This window comes from Bidens hawaiensis, unplaced genomic scaffold, assembly GCF_021521415.1.
Source record: "Bidens hawaiensis isolate Kalapana, Puna unplaced genomic scaffold, B.hawaiensis_p1.1 tig00036308_1, whole genome shotgun sequence".
In the NCBI taxonomy this organism is placed as follows: Eukaryota; Viridiplantae; Streptophyta; class Magnoliopsida; order Asterales; family Asteraceae; genus Bidens; species Bidens hawaiensis.
The window spans coordinates 63,974-83,174 of record NW_027496325.1 but is presented as its reverse complement, the minus strand read 5'-3'; the positions used below and the strand labels follow the sequence as shown (position 1 = coordinate 83,174).

The window sequence follows — 19,201 nt, the reverse complement described above, 5'->3', positions numbered from 1 at the left end:
TCGTGTAAAGTCACTGCCTTTTGTTTTAGTTCTAGTACCACCGTAACGAAAACCGATCGACTATCAATTTTGTTTTAGTTCTGGTATCGTAAGAAACCGATTGAATTCACGTCGACTTATCATCTTAACGCTCGAGACCGACAATGCTTGAGTTTTACTATCACCCAGATTTGACCGGGGGTAAATTTCTAGTTTATATATAAGAAAAAAAAATTTATAATCCAAGTGCGTCGATGATAAAAAAATCTAGTCAAAAAACAAATATAAACACAGATTACCACCCCACTATTGTGTCAGTCAGTGTATTAAGTATTCAACACAATACCATCATGGCCTCGTGATTCCACTCTTTCTTTCGGAATTCCCCTCCAAGATACCCGCCATTTCCTCCGCAATCTCACCAATTTACTACTAAAGTTACAACTCAACCTCTACATTCCATTAACAACAACAATATGCAAGACCTAAGCTTCCAACAACACAATTACAATTACAATTACAATTACAATTACAAGCTAAACTTGATGTCTTAAATTAGTCTTGTGTTTTCAACAGCATTTGTCCGGACGTGCTGCTTTTCGTCATTTCTCGTCCGCTAGGGGTCCAGATCCAGATCAAAACAACCCACAACAACTGATTACCAGGAAAAATGAGGAAAAAACAAAATGTATATTATTATTATTAACTTTTCTACAGTGTATTTTAATAATTCAACTAACTGACTGTTGAAGATTTGATGCAAATCATAGACATGATTATTATTGATTATTGTTTCCTGCTGTGTATGATTATATCATAATGTGCAGCTACCATAGGCTACATTGATGCAGAAATTGATAGTGACAAGAATCAAACACTAGACTCAGCAAGAAGCTCATTCTCTCAAGCTTTAAAAGGTATTCATTATTTAATATTTAATCTTGAATTTGAATCTGTTTAGTTAGTTTGTTAGTGATTGTTTGTTACTTAACTGAATTAGTTTTGCTTTATGTAGATTGTCAATACAGGAAGTCTAGATCTGAAATTATTCAAAGGAAGTCGGACCGAAGACGACCGACATCATTGGATCTGAAGAATCAAGTGATTAATAATAATAATATGAAGAGTTCCTCACCAAGGCTCACTATGAAAACATCTGTTTCCACCAGGAAAACGAGTACGTTCCCGAGCCCGGTAACACCATACTACAGTCCTGCAAGTGGGATTCAAAAAGGTTGGAGTTCAGAACGTGTTAACCGGAGGCAGGCGAATTCAGGATTGATGAGTTATAATAGTGGAAAGGCATTGCCTTCAAAATGGGAAGATGCTGAGAGGTGGATATGTAGTCCGGTTGGAGGAGATGGTGGTGTGAGGCGGTCGGGTCAACAGCCGCAAAGGCGGCCCAAGTCAAAGAGCGGGCCGCTTGGGCCTCGTGGGTCGGTTTACAACTCTACGTATTCTCCTCAAGTGCATATGTTTGATGGTGGGAATATTGGGAGTTTGTTTGCTGGATCGCCGTTTTCGAGTAGAGTAAATGGTGGTGATGGTTTGTTTGCTAGGTATCATGATCAGCATGATAATAGTGGGAGTTTTCCTTCATTGAATGAGCCTTGTTTGGCACGGTCACTCAGTGTACATGGTTGCTCCGAGTCGCTGAGCGAGTCATTGTTGCGTATAACTCAAGGTGTGTGGTGTTAACCTTTCTGTTTGCTTTGATCGATAATTTTAAAAAGATCTTTGGTTTAAATGCATATTTTTGTATGATTGTTTGTTTCTTAATTCTAGCATCTTCAAGTTAAGTATATCAATTTGTATGCATTTTGGGCAAACTCATGAAACGACATTGAGTAATCAGGTTTCGGGTTGGCATATCTAACCCGTTTATAAAACGGGTCGTGTTTAGGTTGACCTATTTAATTAAACAGGTTGTGTTTAGGTTGACCTATTTAATTAAACAGGTTGTGTTTAGGTTGACCTGTTTAACCCATTTAGTTAAGAGGTCGACCTGCCAATCTGTTTAGTTAAACAGGTTGATCAACTAACCCGATTATGACCCTTTTTAACCCATTATTTAACAGCCCACCAACTTTATTAACACGGTTACAACTTGGTTATCACCTGCCAACCCGTTTGACACATTTAGATAAACGGGTTATACGGGTCGTGTTTGGGTTACACGATTTTAAGTGTACTCACGTTTGGGGTTGATGCTTTTGACACAAATAAAAATACAGGTCGTGTTTGGGTCATAGACATATATATATTTGCATTGTTTTGATAATCTTTTGAGACATGAGCTTAAAGCGAAAACAATATCATTTTTTACAGATGGTAGAATCGGTCGCATGACAGATGCAACTACCAACACACCTCATGATGCTTCAAGAAGAGATATGGCAACCCAAATGAGCCCTGATGGTAGTCCATACTCGTCTCCTAGAAGAAGAAACTCATACTCTATCCACCTTCCAACTTCTGCGGGACGTACAGGTGGATGATCAGATCAGTTTATCAGGATGGTCCATGAAAACAAGAACTCAAGTTCCAGGTAGGCGGTCCGCCTCTGAAATGGTGGATGGTTGGAAAAGAAAAGGCCTTGAGGTTCGAGCTGCTGATTGGGATGTTTCAGAGATGGCAAAAAACCTCTCCAAGTATGCATAACTAATTTTCGGTTATCTTTTCACGTTTGAAACGTTTAAAGCTTGTTTTTGAATATACATTGTTTGTTATGTTTTTCAGGGTGAAACGGGAGGAAGCTAAAATTACTGCTTGGGAGAATCTGCAGAAAGCTAAAGCAGAAGCGGCTATACGGAAACTTGAGGTTTGTTTTCACCTTTTTTTTTGCATAACTGTAATTTGGATTAAATATTCGTGGTGACAATTTTTTACACTACACGAAAGTAATTAGGTTTTGGGTTGATGGGCCGTGTTTGGATTGACCTATATAATCTATTTTATTAAACAAGGTGACCAGCAAACCAGTTTGTGACCCATTTAAATTGTTTATTACAACCTCTAAGCTCGTTTGGTTGTGTTCAAGTCAAATGATTTTAAATGGGTCTGGTTACAGGTTGATGTCTTTGACAAGAATTAATATATAGGTTGTATTCCAGTGGATCTGATCTGTTCTTCCTGTTTAATTAAACATGGTAACCTGTCAACCTGTTTGTGACCCATGTAAACCATTTTTTGCAACCCCTCAACCTGTTTTACTTGTTTCAAGAAACTGGTTAAACGGGCTGTGCTTATGCCATGTCTAGCTTAGGGGTGATGTTTTTGACACAAATAAATATATTGGTTATGATCGGGTTGACGTGTTCAACCTGTTTGCAATCCGTTTAAACCATTTATTGCAACCCCTCTAACTCTTTGATTTGTTAAAAAAGGGTTAAACAGGCCATGTTCAGGTCACTCGAGTCTAAGTGTGTCTTGGTTAGGGTTGTTGTCTTTGATATGAATATATATATGGGTCATGTTGGGTTGACCTGTTCAATCAAACTGGGCGGCCCTCCAACCCGCTTGTGACCCGTTTAAACCATTTATTACAACCCTTAGCCCGTTTGACTTGTTTAAATAAACAGGTTAAACGGGGTATGTTCAGGTCGAATGATTTTAAGTGTATCCGGGTTAGGGTTTACATCTTTGACACAAATAAATACACCAGTCATGTTCGTGCACAACGATTTATCCCTCAAACTTGATATGATTGATGCTTTTACGATATGTATTTGAGTAATGAAGTCCGGTTATGTTGTATAGATGAAACTGGAAAAGAAGAGATCGTCATCAATGGATAAGATAATGAATAAACTAAGATCAAATCAAAAAAAGGCTCAAGAAATGAGAGGGTCGGTTTTATCCAAACATACTCATGATCAAGTTTCTACTAGAACTTCTTCTGCTTCCTCTTCGTCTTCACACAAAGCCATAATGAGGACTCCACAGATAGGTTCCTTAAGTGGCTGTTTTACCTGCCATGCATTTTGACAAGCTGTTTATGCTCGGTGAAGCGTTTTAAGACGTCTCAGAAGTTTCGATACATTATGTAATATGTGTTTCCTGTATGTAATAACCAAACAAACTGTAAAAGATAAATTTGACTATGGTCATAACAACCATCAATGGGAGCAGACAGCATTTTGAAACTCGTGATAGGAAATCAAACAAACCAACTTGTGAATGGGTGAGTGCTACGGGAGGTAAGTGGTTCGAACGTAGTCCAGGAAGTTTGGTTATCTGCCCCGCATGAGAGAGGTTCTGTGTTTGAACCAATGACCTTTCCTTGCACTTTTCTTGTTTTAAAGTTGCATAGTCATTTACACCCTGGCATGTCCGCTTGGTGTTTGATATTTATAACCAAAATACAGCTTAGACTCGAACTTACAGCCTTTGGTCAAGTGGCGGTCTCAGTTTTTTTTTTGTAATCTATAGGGGCCGGCTTTTATCAATGTTCATATGAATCATATCTCTTAACTTGACGTCCGAGTTTTAAATATGGGTTGGGTCACATAAATAGTAATAAATAGTGACACTTTGTTGCAACTGGTAAAACGAGGAGGTACAATGAGAATTTGAGGCAACAGAGGAAAAGGTAATGAACCATACAATTTTGGCATTCAAAAACCTTAGCCCTTAGGGGTCAATTGAAAATCACAGCACATAAAAAAAAAGAAAAAAAAGAAAAAACAATAGGGTAGGTTGACCCCAGCACCCTATATGTGCGAGTCTTTTTATTATTTTTGAAAAACTATCATCTTTTAGCATTAAATAAAGTCTACCTGTATGTTTCATTTTATTGTTTATAATAATCAGATAAATTTATACATAAATGATATTTTTTTTGACAAGATGATAAATTTATAGATAATTAGTATTCTTTAAACGATTTTCTACATCATTATGTTTCTGTTTCTTATAGATTGAGGAAATTTAATGCAATCTCCGACCCATTTTGGCAAGCTCCAAACCCACAATTAACATAATTCCTAGGGTTTGACAATTTATATACGAGATATGAATACACGACTTTAACATGTAACAAGTAAGACCTTAACATGTTTCGTGTACTAAACATGTATGCATATACCTTCACGATTTTAACATGTAACAGGTAAGGCCTTAACATGCTTCGTGTACTGAACATGTAGACACGAGTTTACCTGTTAATATATGTGTCTAAACAGGTAAAATACATGTTTACCTGTAAAGAGTACATGTTAAGTATCGGGTAGATTTTTATAAATATATATATATATATATATATATATATATATATATATATATATATATATATATATATATATATGTTTTGGATAAAAATCTGCTAAGGATAATGTATCCAAATTTGTAAAGTGAGGTATAGTGATAACACGATGACAATGAATGTATAACCGAAATCTTGATGAACACAAGGATTTGATCACGTGGGAAAAAACCCTTAATTACGATAATCTTTACTTCGGTAAAAAACTAACGAGGTAATCTTTGGTCGAATCGCTTCGGTCAAGGATTAACAAGGTAATATTTGGTCGGATGGTACGTGATTATAGTAATCTCCGGCACAAAAAAAACCCCGGACAGTGAAAACTATCACCGTCAAGTTTATTAACGGTCAAAGGTGATTACAATTGTTGTGGAGTTGATGATCAACTAATGCTATGTGAGTACAAAATATCTTAACCACTAGAGTACGTGAGATTGTGTGTGTTCTACTGTCGATCTCAACTCCGTATATAAAGAAAAAATGAATACAACAAACTAACAACTATTCCTATAATCTCGCTAGTCTTCCACCTTCTTCCAACGTGCTAATTGACCACGTGCCACAGAAATCCGATAGCGAGATAAGCGGGAGAATAAGTCCAAAAGCCGTTGTTGATATTTAAACATCCGTCTTCACATGAAATCGTCCATTAATAGCTATGTTGAATGAGGATCCTAGATCCATACTCCAGCTAGATGAGACTCCATAAGGATAATTGATGTAAGTACGTCTTAGAATTGTTATACCTGTCTAACACATCACCATACTAAATGCAATCATTAGTAAACAAATAACACCGAGGATCATTGATCCTTTATAATCTGTTACATATCTCAAGGATAATCTATCCATAAGATAGTTAAGGATTAAGGATCCTCAGCATAAAATTCATGCCCTAACAATTGCCCCAAAAATGGCGGGTGACAGTAGAATACAGCTGTCATTTTGAAATTCAAAATTACTGTGAAAACAGATAGATGAGACGGTTTTGCCAGAATTATTTACCATTTAGCCCCCAGGTTAATAATAACCGTTTATATATGCCGCCCTATATCTTTGATTATAAGCACACCTCCAGCCGACGCATCAGGTATCCTTTTTACTTCTCTCTTATTTTCTTTAACCATGTCTGCTGCTTCGTCTTCTTCTTCTTCTCCGTCTCCCTCTAAACCTTCTGAACAAACCTTCGACGATTCTGAGTTAACAGAAATGGAACCCCAATGTCTGCTGGCCAACCTGTCCACCGAAATCTGTAAACTCACGGATCCAGAGGTTGAAGACTTTCGCTCATTGTTCCCTCCGAAAACCCTATTCCGACCTTATGAATCCAGCGTCCGTTGCGATGTATATTCCAAGGTCTGGGTTTTCTTTTCGGCGACTCCATTTTTGATCGGCTACAAATATCCCTTTCCATATTTTACTCAAAGCTTCTTCGATTCTACCGGCATATCCTACATACAGGCTATACCAATGGTTTGGAGGGTTCTCAGCACTATCGAGAGAATCATAGAAGAGCAAGAGATGGACATCGGCCTTCCAGAGTTATCACACTTGTACACCCTAACTACCCACGGTCCTGCCCGATTTATCTTCAAATCCAAGCCCCGACAACCTCACCCGATATCAAAAGTCACTTTAAACGATACCTTGTGGAGGAACCAGTTTTTCTTTGTAAAACGTGACTCAATACCAGGGGGGATTGACCTTCCTTTAAAGTGGGTTAGAAAGGGTAGGATCCTGGATCCTTAAGAAATAGCAGGATCCTTGATGCATTAACTTGAATTCTGATTTTTCCTCTTTATTTGCAGTTGACAACTTTGCTTCTTTAGGCAAGTTACCTGGCACAGAAGAAAAGACAAAACGGTTCCTAGCACTGGATAACGAGATTAGGACCTTTCAAGCTCGTTTCATTGAAGGTTTTTGTGATATCTCCTCAGGTTCAAGCATGTCAAGTAAGTTAATAATTTTAATATAAATAAGATTAGAATAAGAAAACTTATCTGTTATTTTTTTTTTCTTTCCAGCCACCAAAAAAATCCCAGAAGTCAGCCGACAAGTTCTCCTTGGAAGATATTGACTGTATGGTCACCTCCACTGTTGTCAAGAAGGAAGCTCCGAAGGCAGGCACTAGTTCCGAGCCCAAGACTGCAACAACCAGGGCTAAATCCGCGGCTTCCAAGAGGAAGAGGTCCTCTGATCCTGAGACCCATTATGACATTGTCCTCTCTGTAAGTATCCTATATCCTGACACTTTGATTTGCAGGATCCAATATCCTTCTGACTTTGATTACTTTGTCTGTTGTTTATTTCTAAAAGTTTATTAGATATAACTATAGCATTATTGATAGTTTTGAAAAATAACCTTGAGTAACAGATCTTAGGATATAAAATCCTTATGAAAATTACTTAGGATAAAATATTCTTACAGAACAAACTCTAGGATAAAATATCCTTAAGCACTGGTAAAAATTTTGTAATAAAATAATTTCAAAGTAATAATCCTCTAAATCTATTGCAACTAAGATAATACATAAATTCATTAATAGAAACCATACCAGAAGGTCTAGGTAGACCTACATTACCATAAGTACTGAACTCTCAATGATCCTTGAAGGAATAACTTTAGGATTCTGGATCCTTAGAATTTTGATCCTCACAATGAACTTAGAAAATCTGTTGCAAACAACTCATAGTGTTAGTGGGATTAAACCCATTAAGCTGGGGATAAGCCCATAAAATAAACTGGGGACAAGCCCATGAACTGGGGACAAGCCCAAAACTGGTGTTAAACTGGGGACAAGCCCAAACTGGGGACTAGCCCAAACGAAGATATCGTGAAAACGTTATAAACCTTAGCTAACATGAAAATGTTAGAAACCTTTGTCTTGAGATAACGTGAAAACATTATAAACCGGTGGTATGGTACGTCTACCATAATTCGTAGGATCCTCTATATAGCCGAAAACAACGAAATTTTCAGCCACTAAGCGTGTACTGGTCCTGTTGCCCCGGACTATACGTTGGATAGCGTGCGCTCAAGGCGAGAGTGTAGAAACTCTATTTATAAGAAAGGTGAAAACCTTTAAACCTTAGAGGATATGACCATCGAGGGTCATACCCAAACGTGTGCTAGGCCAAGGGAAATAGGATAGTACCTTTAATGTAAAGGAAAGGTGGCCAACCTCTTGATCATCGAGCATATTATTATAACCCTGCATTGATACTTAAAACTTGGAAAAGATAAAATGTTAAGAATACGTTATCCTTAAATTATTAATAAGAAATTGAAAAGGATAAGTAATCGGATAGGTATTACCAATTTCGGGGATCCTTGATCCTTTAAGGATAATATATCCTCTCAGGATACTGGATCTTGATCAGAAAAAATACTTCTTGAGGTGGATAGCATTCCATGCTCTTGGTAATCTATCTCCTTCCATTGTGAGAAAATGATATGCCCTCTTTCCTGCTTCCGACTCGATCTGATAAGGTCATTCCCATTTGGGTGCTAATTTTCCATCAGCCGGATTGGTAGTATTTTGGAAGGCTTTCCTCAAACTAGATCTCCTTCTTGAAATCTTCTGATCCTTATATTCTTGTTGTGTGCCCCAGCTACCCTTTGTTGATAAGCTGCCATTCTGATTTTGGCTAGGACTCTGAGTTCTTCAATAGTATCCAAGTCTTCAAGAAGGATTTCTTTATTAGCTTCAGGATCACGGATGCTCGTTCTTGCTGTAGGAACCACCATCTCTGTAGGGATCACTGCTTCTGATCCAAATACCAAGGAAAAAGGTGTTTGGCCTGTTGCATTCTTAGGTGTTGTCCTGTCGGCCCAAAGAACATATGGTAGTTCTTCGGCCCATTTTCCCTTCTTGGATCCTAGCTTCTTCTTTAAATTGTTGATAATGATTTTGTTGCTAGAATCCGCTTGACCATTAGCTTGAGGATGCACTGGTGTTGAAGTAATCATCTTTATGCCCCAGCTGTCACAAAAGTTAGTTGTTCTTTTCCCAATAAATTGAGAACCATTATCACATAAAATCTCAGAAGGAATGCCAAATCTAGTTATAATATTCCTTTTAATAAAAGATATAACTTCCCTTTCTCGGACTTGTACGGATGCTTCTGCTTCAATCCATTTAGAGAAGTAGTCCGTCATGGCAAGCATAAAGACCTTTCCACCTGGTGCCTTTGGTAGCTTCCCAACAATGTCCATTCCTCATTTCATGAAAGGCCATGAAGAGGATATATGATACATTGGTTCTGCTGGTTGATGAAGGATATTTGCATGCCTTTGGCAGGCATCACACTTCTTCGAGTACTCAACTGCATCCTTCTTCATTGTTGGCCAGAAGTACCCAGTTCTAAGTATCCTGGAGAATAATGCCCTTCCTCCTGTGTGGTTGCCGCAATCTCCTTCGTGAAAGTCTTTAAGTACTTCTTGGATTTCAGAATCCTCGATGCACCTCAAGTATGGACCTGCAAGAGATTTTCTGTATAGCATATCATCTAATAAAACGTATTGTGATACCTTGAGTTTGAAGGATTTAGGATTCTCGATAGTTGGAATCTCTCCTGTTTGAATGTACTTCTTGAGCAGAAGGATCCATGATTCTCGGTTATTTGAGGATAATGGATCCCAGAGTACAATTTCTTTGTCATTCGTTATCTCTCCAACTTCTTGTTCTCCTATTGCTGGTGAGAGAACATGAATGATTGGAATCTTCGTATCTTCTGGAATTTTCAGAGATGAGGCTAGATTTTCCAAAGCATTTGCCCCCGTATTTTCTTCTCTTGGTACCTGCACAATCCTAAACAGTTCAAAGGATTTTGCTAGTTCCTTCACAACATCTAGATATTTGATTAGTTTTTCTCCTTTAACAACATATGAGCCATTAAAGTGGTTAGCAATCAACAATGAATCTATATATACTTGAAGATACCTGATCCTCATGCATTTAGCTAATTGCAAACCTGTGATCAAAGCCTCGTATTCTGCTTCATTGTTTGTTGCTTGAAACTCACAGGCTATAGACTGGGGTAATATGTCCCCCTGTGGCGATTTCAGTAGGATCCCCAATCCTGTTCCTCTTACATTAGAAGCGCCGCCAGTGAAGAGTATCCAAGGATCCTGGGTCTTCTTTAGTTGTTGGACCTCCAAGTCAGCTTCTTTCTATAGGTCACTAGTGAAATCAGCCACAAAGTCCGCCAGTGCTTGAGACTTGATTGCTGTTCTCGGCTCGTATTGGATATCATATGCACTTAATTTCACAGCCCACTTGGCCATTCTACCTGATAACTCTGGTTTTCTAAGAACATTCTTTACAGGATAATTAGTTCTTAAAATAATAGGGTGAGTTTCAAAATAATGTCTCAATTTAGTAGAAGCCATAATGAGTGCAAGAATTAACTTTTCTAAATGAGAATACCTGGCTTCTGCATCTAGAAGACTTTTACTTACATAGTAAACGAGATGTTTTCACCTTTATGATCCTTTACTAAGACGGCACTCACTGCATTTCCCGAGACAGCTAAATACAAATACAAGGATTCTCCATCCACAGGCTTCATTAAAGCTGGAGACGAGGATAAGTAATCCCTCAAGGCCTTAAGCGCAGCCTCATGCTTTTCCGTCCACTCAAACTTCTTATTCTTCCTAAGGATATCATAGAAGTCCTTGCACTTTTCGGAGGATCTTGAGATGAACTTGTTGAGAGCGGCTATTCTTCCTGTGAGCCTTTGGACATCTTTTGCGTTTGCAGGAGACTTTAAACTGAGGATGGCTTCAATCTGCTCGGGGCTTGCTTCAATTCCTCTTTTAGTCACAATATTCCAAAAATTTTCAAGCCTTAACACCAAAGTGGCATTTTGCCGGATTCAATTTCTTGTTATACTGGTCGAGGATATTGAATGCTTCTTCAAGATCTCTGAGGTGATCCTCAGCTCTCTTTGACTTCACCACCATATCATCTATGTAGACCTCCATAGTCTTACCTAACTGATTCTTGAACATCATGTTGACTAGTCTTTGGTATGTTGCCCCTGCATTTCTTAGTCCAAACGGCATAGCAGTATAACAGTATATACCGGTAGGAGTCATGAATGTTGTATCCTCTTGATTAGAAGGTTCCATCTGAATTTGTTGGAATCCAGAGGAAGCATCCATAAAGGTAAGCATTTCATGTCCTGCCGTTGCATCCACAATGGAATCTATATGTGGTAATGGGAAAGGATCCTTGGGGCATGCCTTGTTTAAATCGGTAAAATCGACACACACCCTACACTTTCCATTCTTCTTTGAAACAACGACCACATTAGCTAGCCATCGAGGATACTGAACCTCTCTGATCATACCGGCTGTTAGGGCCCAAATTTTATAGTCGGATCTATGCTCAGGATCCCGAATATGCTCAGGATCTCGAATATGTTCAGGATTCTCGAATAAGTTTAGTATCCTGAGTATTAATGCTAATAAATAGATATTCTCTCTTGGTGTTGATTTATAATTGCAGATATTAATTGTTGATTTAATCCATGCGAAATACACGGTTGGTGGTTACATAAAACGTGTGGAATGAGTTATAACCGCTAGGATTAAAGGCCAAGTAATGGTCAATGGTCAAATATTGATTATTATGCTGAAATCTCGCACTTATAGTTAATATTAGCATGTGTGGGACCACATTTGATGAGTAACTCCCAAAAGAATCGGTCAAAGACGTGGGATGAACACTGAAGAATGTGGAAGAACTCTATTATTGTCAGGAATCATTTCTATGTTTAAGGATCCCGGATTTACTAACAGGTTTTCAATATTCGGTATCCTCGATAATTGCTAACTGTTGTATTATCCTCGAATATTTGAAGTTATTTCGCAGATGGGACTATGTTTGACAAGTGACTTCTTAAAGAATCAGTCAAAAACGTGAGGAGTAACGGCTAAGAGACATAACCTCGCATTTAAAGCCATTAAACCACGAGATCAAAGCAAGAAACGTTTTTATTAAATACAAGGGCGGATTTCTCGGGATAGCAGTTGTAATCTTTTATTATATATATGAGCTGATAACATCATTAGAAGACACACTTTCACTCACATATCTACTAGCATACTTTGTAACACTTAGCATTCGATCACTTATCAGCTCCACCACTTGTAATCACCTATTTTCGTTATTAATAAAGTCTACGGTGATAGTTTTCACCGTCCGGGGGTTTTTTGTGCCGGAGATTACCATAATCATTTACGAATCCGACCAAAAATTACGTTCTTAATCTTTGACCGAAGCAATTCGACCAAAGATTACGTAGCTAATTCTTGACCGACGTAAGATTATTGTGATCAAGAGTTTTTTCCCTCGTAATCATATCGTTGTGTTCAATCTTATTATCAACAAGCACTTCACCTCACACACTAATTTGATCAAAAGTTGCTTTGCCAATTTTTGACCGAAAAAATTTGGCGCCCACCGTGGGGAAAACGGTGCTTTGATCATTATTCACTCTCAAACGAAACCCTACTCTCAATATTCACAACATGTCTTCCCAACCAAAGATTGTTTCTTCTTCTGCCGCAGCCTCAGATTCCTCTGGGACACCTTCCATGCCTCCTCCTCCTTCTGCTGCTGTTATTTCGAAGAAACCTGACAACATTCAGAAGAAAACTGCTACTCCAGTATTTTCGGGATCGAGACCATCTCCCCAGGATCCCGTTATGGTATCTAATAATGAACTTTTGTCTATTTATAGGTTACATGAACAGATGGATCGCCAGAACAAGACCAACCTGATGCTGGTGAAGGAACTGGAATATATCAGAAAAGCCAAGAAGCCGGCAGAAGAATTCACGCCATTAATCCCAAGATCTCTGGATTTCACTCCTCCAGGATCCTCAAGATTGGTGCGTCCGGAGTCAACCACGCGTACAACCCTAGATCCTAGCTCTTCCAGCACGTAGGGTCTGCGGGATTGTACTCATCTGGATCCCGAGGATACTTGCATGCATCCTTTGCTGGGCCGTTTCAACATGAAGGATCCTCAGGATTGTCGCAGCAGGGAGGATCCTCAAGTCCTTACCAGCAGGTGCTATCCTTAGGATTTCCGCAACAGGCAGGATTCTCATGAGTACCTCCATCGGGGTTTTTCAATCCTCAGCAGCCATTTGCTTAGACTCAGCAATTGCAGGGTCCTCCGAGGTGCACCAGGGAGACTTCATCCCGATGCAGGCTAACACTTCGGCCACTCCATTTGTCACTCCAGGAAATACTATGTTCGGGAATGCCAGCTACAACACCCAAACCGTTCCTTAGAATATCAATCAGGGTAACACTTTCAATACAATTCCTTTTAATGCTAATCAAGGATTTTTGCAGGATGTAGGCATAAGTTCAAGTTTAGCCCGAGAATTACAAAAGCTTAAGGACATGATATCAAATGTTCCTGGTGTTACCCGTCCCATAGCTGAAGTTCCCACTGATAGTCACAGAATATCCCGATTTGTACCATCAATTGGTGACGTACAGATCCCAAAACGGTTTCAAACCCAAAATATGAAACTGTACAATGGTTCAACGGATCCCGAGGAACACGTTGCACAGTACAGAGAGCGTATGGAGTTCAACCCAATCTCTATGGAAATCAAGGAAGCATGTCTTTGCAAGGGATTTGGGTCTACCTTGACCGGAGCAGCCATGAAATGGCTACTGAGTATTCCTCCTAACACTATCAATTCTTTTTCTCATTTGGTTAACATGTTTAATAAAAAGTTTTCTTGCAGTTGAACTTTTGAGAAAATGACAGGTGATCTTTATAGGGTTACCCAGAATCCTGGGGAATCCTTGAGAGATTTTATTACCAGGTTCAATAAGGAGTCGCTGGAAATTCCGAATCTAAACCCAGCTTCAGCAGTGGAAGTTCTCAAGTTGGGGTTAGAAAAAGGCTCCTCTTTCTATGATGATCTCGTTATGACTCCATGCAGGTCCTTAGACGAAGCAAGAAGCATAGCTCTGAGGTTTATCAGGCTAGAAGACGACAAGAAAAACTCTAAGGTCGATATCCCGAAGTATGATCAGACGAACAGGAAATCCGAATCCCCGGGAAAATCATATCGAGCAAAACCTTACTACAAGCCTGATAACCCCAGGATTAATGCAGTAGATGAGGAAAATGATGAAGAATATCCTAAGATCTCTGAATATTGTTTTTCTGGTGGATTATTGTGTGCCATACAGGATTTAGGTGAGAAAGCCAGGTGGCCAAGGAAAATGGAGAGACCAGGAGCCTGGAAAGACAAATCAAAATGGTGTGCCTTCCACGAAGACTTTGGACACTTGACTGATGATTGCATTGCACTCAGAAGGGAGATCAGCTATCTTCTCAGCAAAGGCCACTTGAAAGAGCTACTTGGCAAGAAGAAAGGAAGAGAGCAGGATCTCGAGAAAATTCCTGAAAAGCCGACTCCTCCACCAAAGGATGCAAGAACAATCATGTTCATATCCGGAGGATACAACATTTGTGGAACCTCCTATTCTACTGCAAAGAGAAATGCTGACCAAAGAAAGTTAGAAGTGGCTAACAGGCCAACAAAGACATCTGTTCTCACTCAAGAGAGGATTATATCCTTCGATGAAAGTGATAGAGTCGATGTTCAAGATCCTCATCATGATAGTTTGGTAATGACTCTATATGTGGCTAACCATTATGTTCGCAGGATCCTCATAGATAGCGGAAGCTCTGTCAACATTATTCAATTAGACGTGCTGAAAAAGATGAATATTCCTGAGGATGAGATCATCCCCAGTTCCTCAGTATTGGTTGGATTCAGTGGAGAAACTAAGAACACTATTGGGGAGATTAAGCTCCCAATATATGTCGAAGAGGTAAATAAAATGCAAAAATTTTATGTTATTGACTGTTTATCTTGTTGCAATATTATATTAGGCATGCCCTGGATACACGACATGAAAGCAGTACCCTCGACTTATCACCAATGTGTGAAACTCCCAAGTCCGTGGGGAGTTATCAAAATTATCAGTGACCAACAAGACGCGAAGAATTGCTACACCTCTTCCATGAAGGGTACTGCTAAACCCCTGCAGGCGTAGCAATTATAGAAGCCAGCACGAGATGTAATGGAGGCCAGGGAAAAAGAAATTAAAGAAGTACCTCTTTATCCCGAGGATCCTGAAGTCAAAGTGCTAATAGGAACGAGTATTCCTGAGGATATTGAAGCAGATCTGCTCGATTTCCTCAAGACAAGGCTGTCAACATTTGCATGGAAACATGAAGATTTGACAGAAGAAAGTTTGCACCTGAAAGAAACATAATTATTCAAGAAGAAGTAGAAAGACTCTCGAAGGCAAAAATGATCAGGGAAGTTCAATATCCCAGATGGTTAGCAAATGTGGTGGTTGTACAGAAAAAGAATGGAAAATGGAGAGTTTGTGTAGATTTCACAGACTTGAATAAGGCTTGTCCTAAAGATCCATTCCTTCTACCACACATTGATTCGAAGGTAGACGCTACAGCCGACCACGAGATGTTGACATTTATGGACGCATCCTCAGGATTTCAGCAAATCCAGATGGAGCCCTCAGATCAAGAAGATACGGCTTTCATGACTCCCACAGGTATTTATTGTTATATTGCTATGCCCTTTGGACTTAGAAATGCAGGTGCGACCTATCAGAGGTTAGTTAACATGATGTTCAAAGAGCAACTGGGGGACACGATGTAGGTCTATATTGATGATACAGTGGTGAAGTCCAAGAAAGCCGAGGATCACCTCCAAGATCTCAAGACCGCATTTGATATCCTTGACAAATACAACATGAAATTTGTAACATCCCGAAATTTCCAAGTAATATTAATTATGTTACTTAATAATAGAGAGAAAGTTTACCCGGGTTATCAGGAAATAAATAATAGAATAGGAGTTGGTATGGGTCGGGCTAGTGTTGGGTAATGGATGTGGGTTGTGGACTTGGATTAATTAGGATGGGTTAAATGAGAATGGGCCTTAGGTCCATGGGATCTCAGGGATATAAATACCCTAACACCCCAAAATATCTTCATTCTATCTTTATCCAAGCACACTCCACACACACATACACTAACTTCGTCGGAACCGGGCCGAGCCAAGGGAAGAATCGGACTGATCCGAGAATGAGAGAGGGCGACTAGTTGCGTTAACAAGTTAAAGGAGATCCAAACAAGCCCAAAAAGGTATGATTCTTGATCTTTGAAGTTTAAAGATCCAAGCTTTTTAGTGTTTAAGTGACCGAAAATGGTCGGGAAGCGTAGTGGGTGATATTGAACCATAGCAAGGGTGTTAAAATCGCTCAAAATGCTGGAAAGAAACAGAACAGCGGCTGTCTAGGCAACTTCGCCTTCATCTGGGCAACTTCGCCTTCAACGCGACGAACTTCGCCTGCAAGCTAAGTTCGCCTGATGAACTTCGCCTGCAAGCTAAGTTTGCCTGATGGCAACTTCGCTGTAAAGTTAAGTTCGCCTGATGATAACTTCGCCTGAAGCCAAGTTCGCCTAAGGTTTAACTTCGCCTGAAGCTAAGTTCGCCTGAGGTTTAACTTCGCCTAAAGCCAAGTTCGCCTGAGGTTTAACTCCGCCTAAAGCCAAGTTCGCCTAAAGCCAGCTCGACCCCAGCCAGGGGCTCTGCCCCTTGGACCCTGCTAGGGGCTGCCGCCCCTAGACCCCGCTGCCAGGGGCGCTGCCCCCGGACCCCCGTTCGTTGTAGGTAGTAGTTAAGACTGGAAAGATGATATGAGTAGTGATAGTTGTTTGATACGTGTACTTGTTATACAGTCAGCCGTGCACAGCTGAAGAAAGGGATTACGATTAACGGTGAACGTAACCGTGTTCAGGTGAGTTTCTAGCCCCATTCCTTGTTATGTTTTCGGGGCTGTGTGCATACTCGATGTGTTATTAATACATTTATCCTAAGTGATAAGTGTCTGTCATATGTGATATGTGTGATAGATATGAATGATTGTTTGTCGGTACGCGAACGATCTCGGATATTGCGCGTACTGTCAGGTTAAAAATAAAGGTACGAATATTATATATCGAAGATGTATGAATATTTCAAATGAATACTTTTCGGGGCGTGAACGATCTTCGGATATTGCACGTAACGACAAGGGGTATGGTTGTTAAATGAATGAGGTAAAGAATGCCTAAAGTGTTCTTATGTTATAATGTAAGTATGTGTATATAGGTACACGAATGGCAGGTGAGTTCTACGTTCGACATAGTAAGTTAGGATGGCAAATCCCTCTAGCTTCTGTCGGACATAGACTCGGCTGGTAATGGCGTAGTTAAGGACTGCGAGCCTTATACGTGAAGTAGATGATATATGTAAACGTAGATAAGGACTGCGAACCTTATACGTAATGTAAATAGGCGTCAGCATAGGAAAGGACTGTGAACCTTATACGTGCTGTATTTGTAGCATAGGGGGGGGGACTGCGAACCTCGTACGTGCTATGAATTAGGTTGCAACATAGGGAAGGACTGCGAACCTTGTACGTGTTGTGGATGTATTTCAGCATAGGAAAGGACTGTGAACCTTATACGTGCTGATTTTGTAGCATAGGGGAGGACTGCGAACCTCGTACGTGCTATGAATTAGGTTGCAACATAGGGAAGGACTGTGAACCTTGTACGTGTTGTGGATGTACTATGGTATAGGGAAGGACCGCGATCCTTGTACGTACCATAATTGGTGAACATAGGTAAGGACTGCGAACCTTGTACGTGTTCACGACCTTGAGTACAGCTATAGACGGTGAACTATGAACGTACTCTCGGTAGACTGAGGTTAGTGATTGTAGATATGTATGTATGTATGGTAGCAAGTATGTATGTAGAACAGAAGGGTAACTAGTGAAGTATGGATATGTATCTACAGATATGTATGTATGTGTATGTATTGTATGGCGTTCGATTAACTAGAACTCACTCAGCGTAGCTGACTTTTAGTATGCACGCAGGTGAGCTGATTATAGAGCTAGCATGAGGATGACACACGGCATGGATTGAACGGCTGGCATCTGAAGAAAGACGTAAAGATGTTTTAAATATAAAGTTTTGTGTTATGGTATCAAAGAAAAGATTTAATGTTTTGTAACAAATGATTGATGTTTTATATTCCGCGAAAAGTTTTAATAAACTCTGATTTGAAGGACTGTGTTTATGAGTAAATCCGACGTTAAAGTAGGGCTACCGGGTTCGGGGCCTTACAAAATTGAATCCTTCAAAGTGCCATTTCGGAGTGAAGTCTGGCAAATTCTAGGGTTACATGGTCACCAAAAGGGGGATAGAGGCAAGTCCGGAGCATATACAAGCTATCCTAAATCTGAAATCCCCAGCGTCAGTCAAGGATGTTCAAAGGCTAACCGGCAGGATAGCGGCACTCAATAGATTCATATCGAAATCCTCAGAAAAGTGTAAAGAATTTTATGATATCCTGAGGAAGAACAAAAGGTTCGAGTGGACCAGTAAGCATGAGGAAGCTTTAGCATCCTTAAAAGCTTATCTTTCTTCCGCTTCTCTACTGGTTAAACCCGAGGAAGGTGAATCCCTATCTCTATATCTAGCGGTATCAAATAATGCTATAAGTGCAGTTTTGGCTAAGGATCTTGAAGGTCAACAACATCCCATATATTATGTAAGTAAAAGTCTTTTGGATGCTGAAACCAGGTATTCTTATCTTGAAAAATTAATTTTAGCACTTATTATGGCATCTACTAAACTTAGACACTATTTTGAAACTCACCCTATATGTGTTAAAACTAATTATCCTATTAAGTCTGTTTTGAGAAAACCGGAAATGTCAGGTAGAATGGCAAAATGGGCTGTGAAGCTAAGTGCATATGATATAACATATGAACCTAGGACTGCCATCAAATCCCAGACATTAGCAGACTTTGTGGCAGATTTCAC

General features: G+C 39.6%; 1 pseudogene across 1 annotated transcript; it reads left to right on the top strand.

Moving 5' to 3' along the window:
- The first annotated feature begins 754 nt into the window (after positions 1-754).
- Positions 755-4,168, top strand: LOC143588318 (uncharacterized; annotated as a pseudogene). The gene is made up of 5 exons (XR_013145087.1): positions 755-896; positions 995-1,663; positions 2,308-2,630; positions 2,719-2,800; positions 3,739-4,168. The product of XR_013145087.1 is annotated as an uncharacterized LOC143588318 (transcript).
- The last annotated feature ends 15,033 nt before the right edge of the window (positions 4,169-19,201 follow it).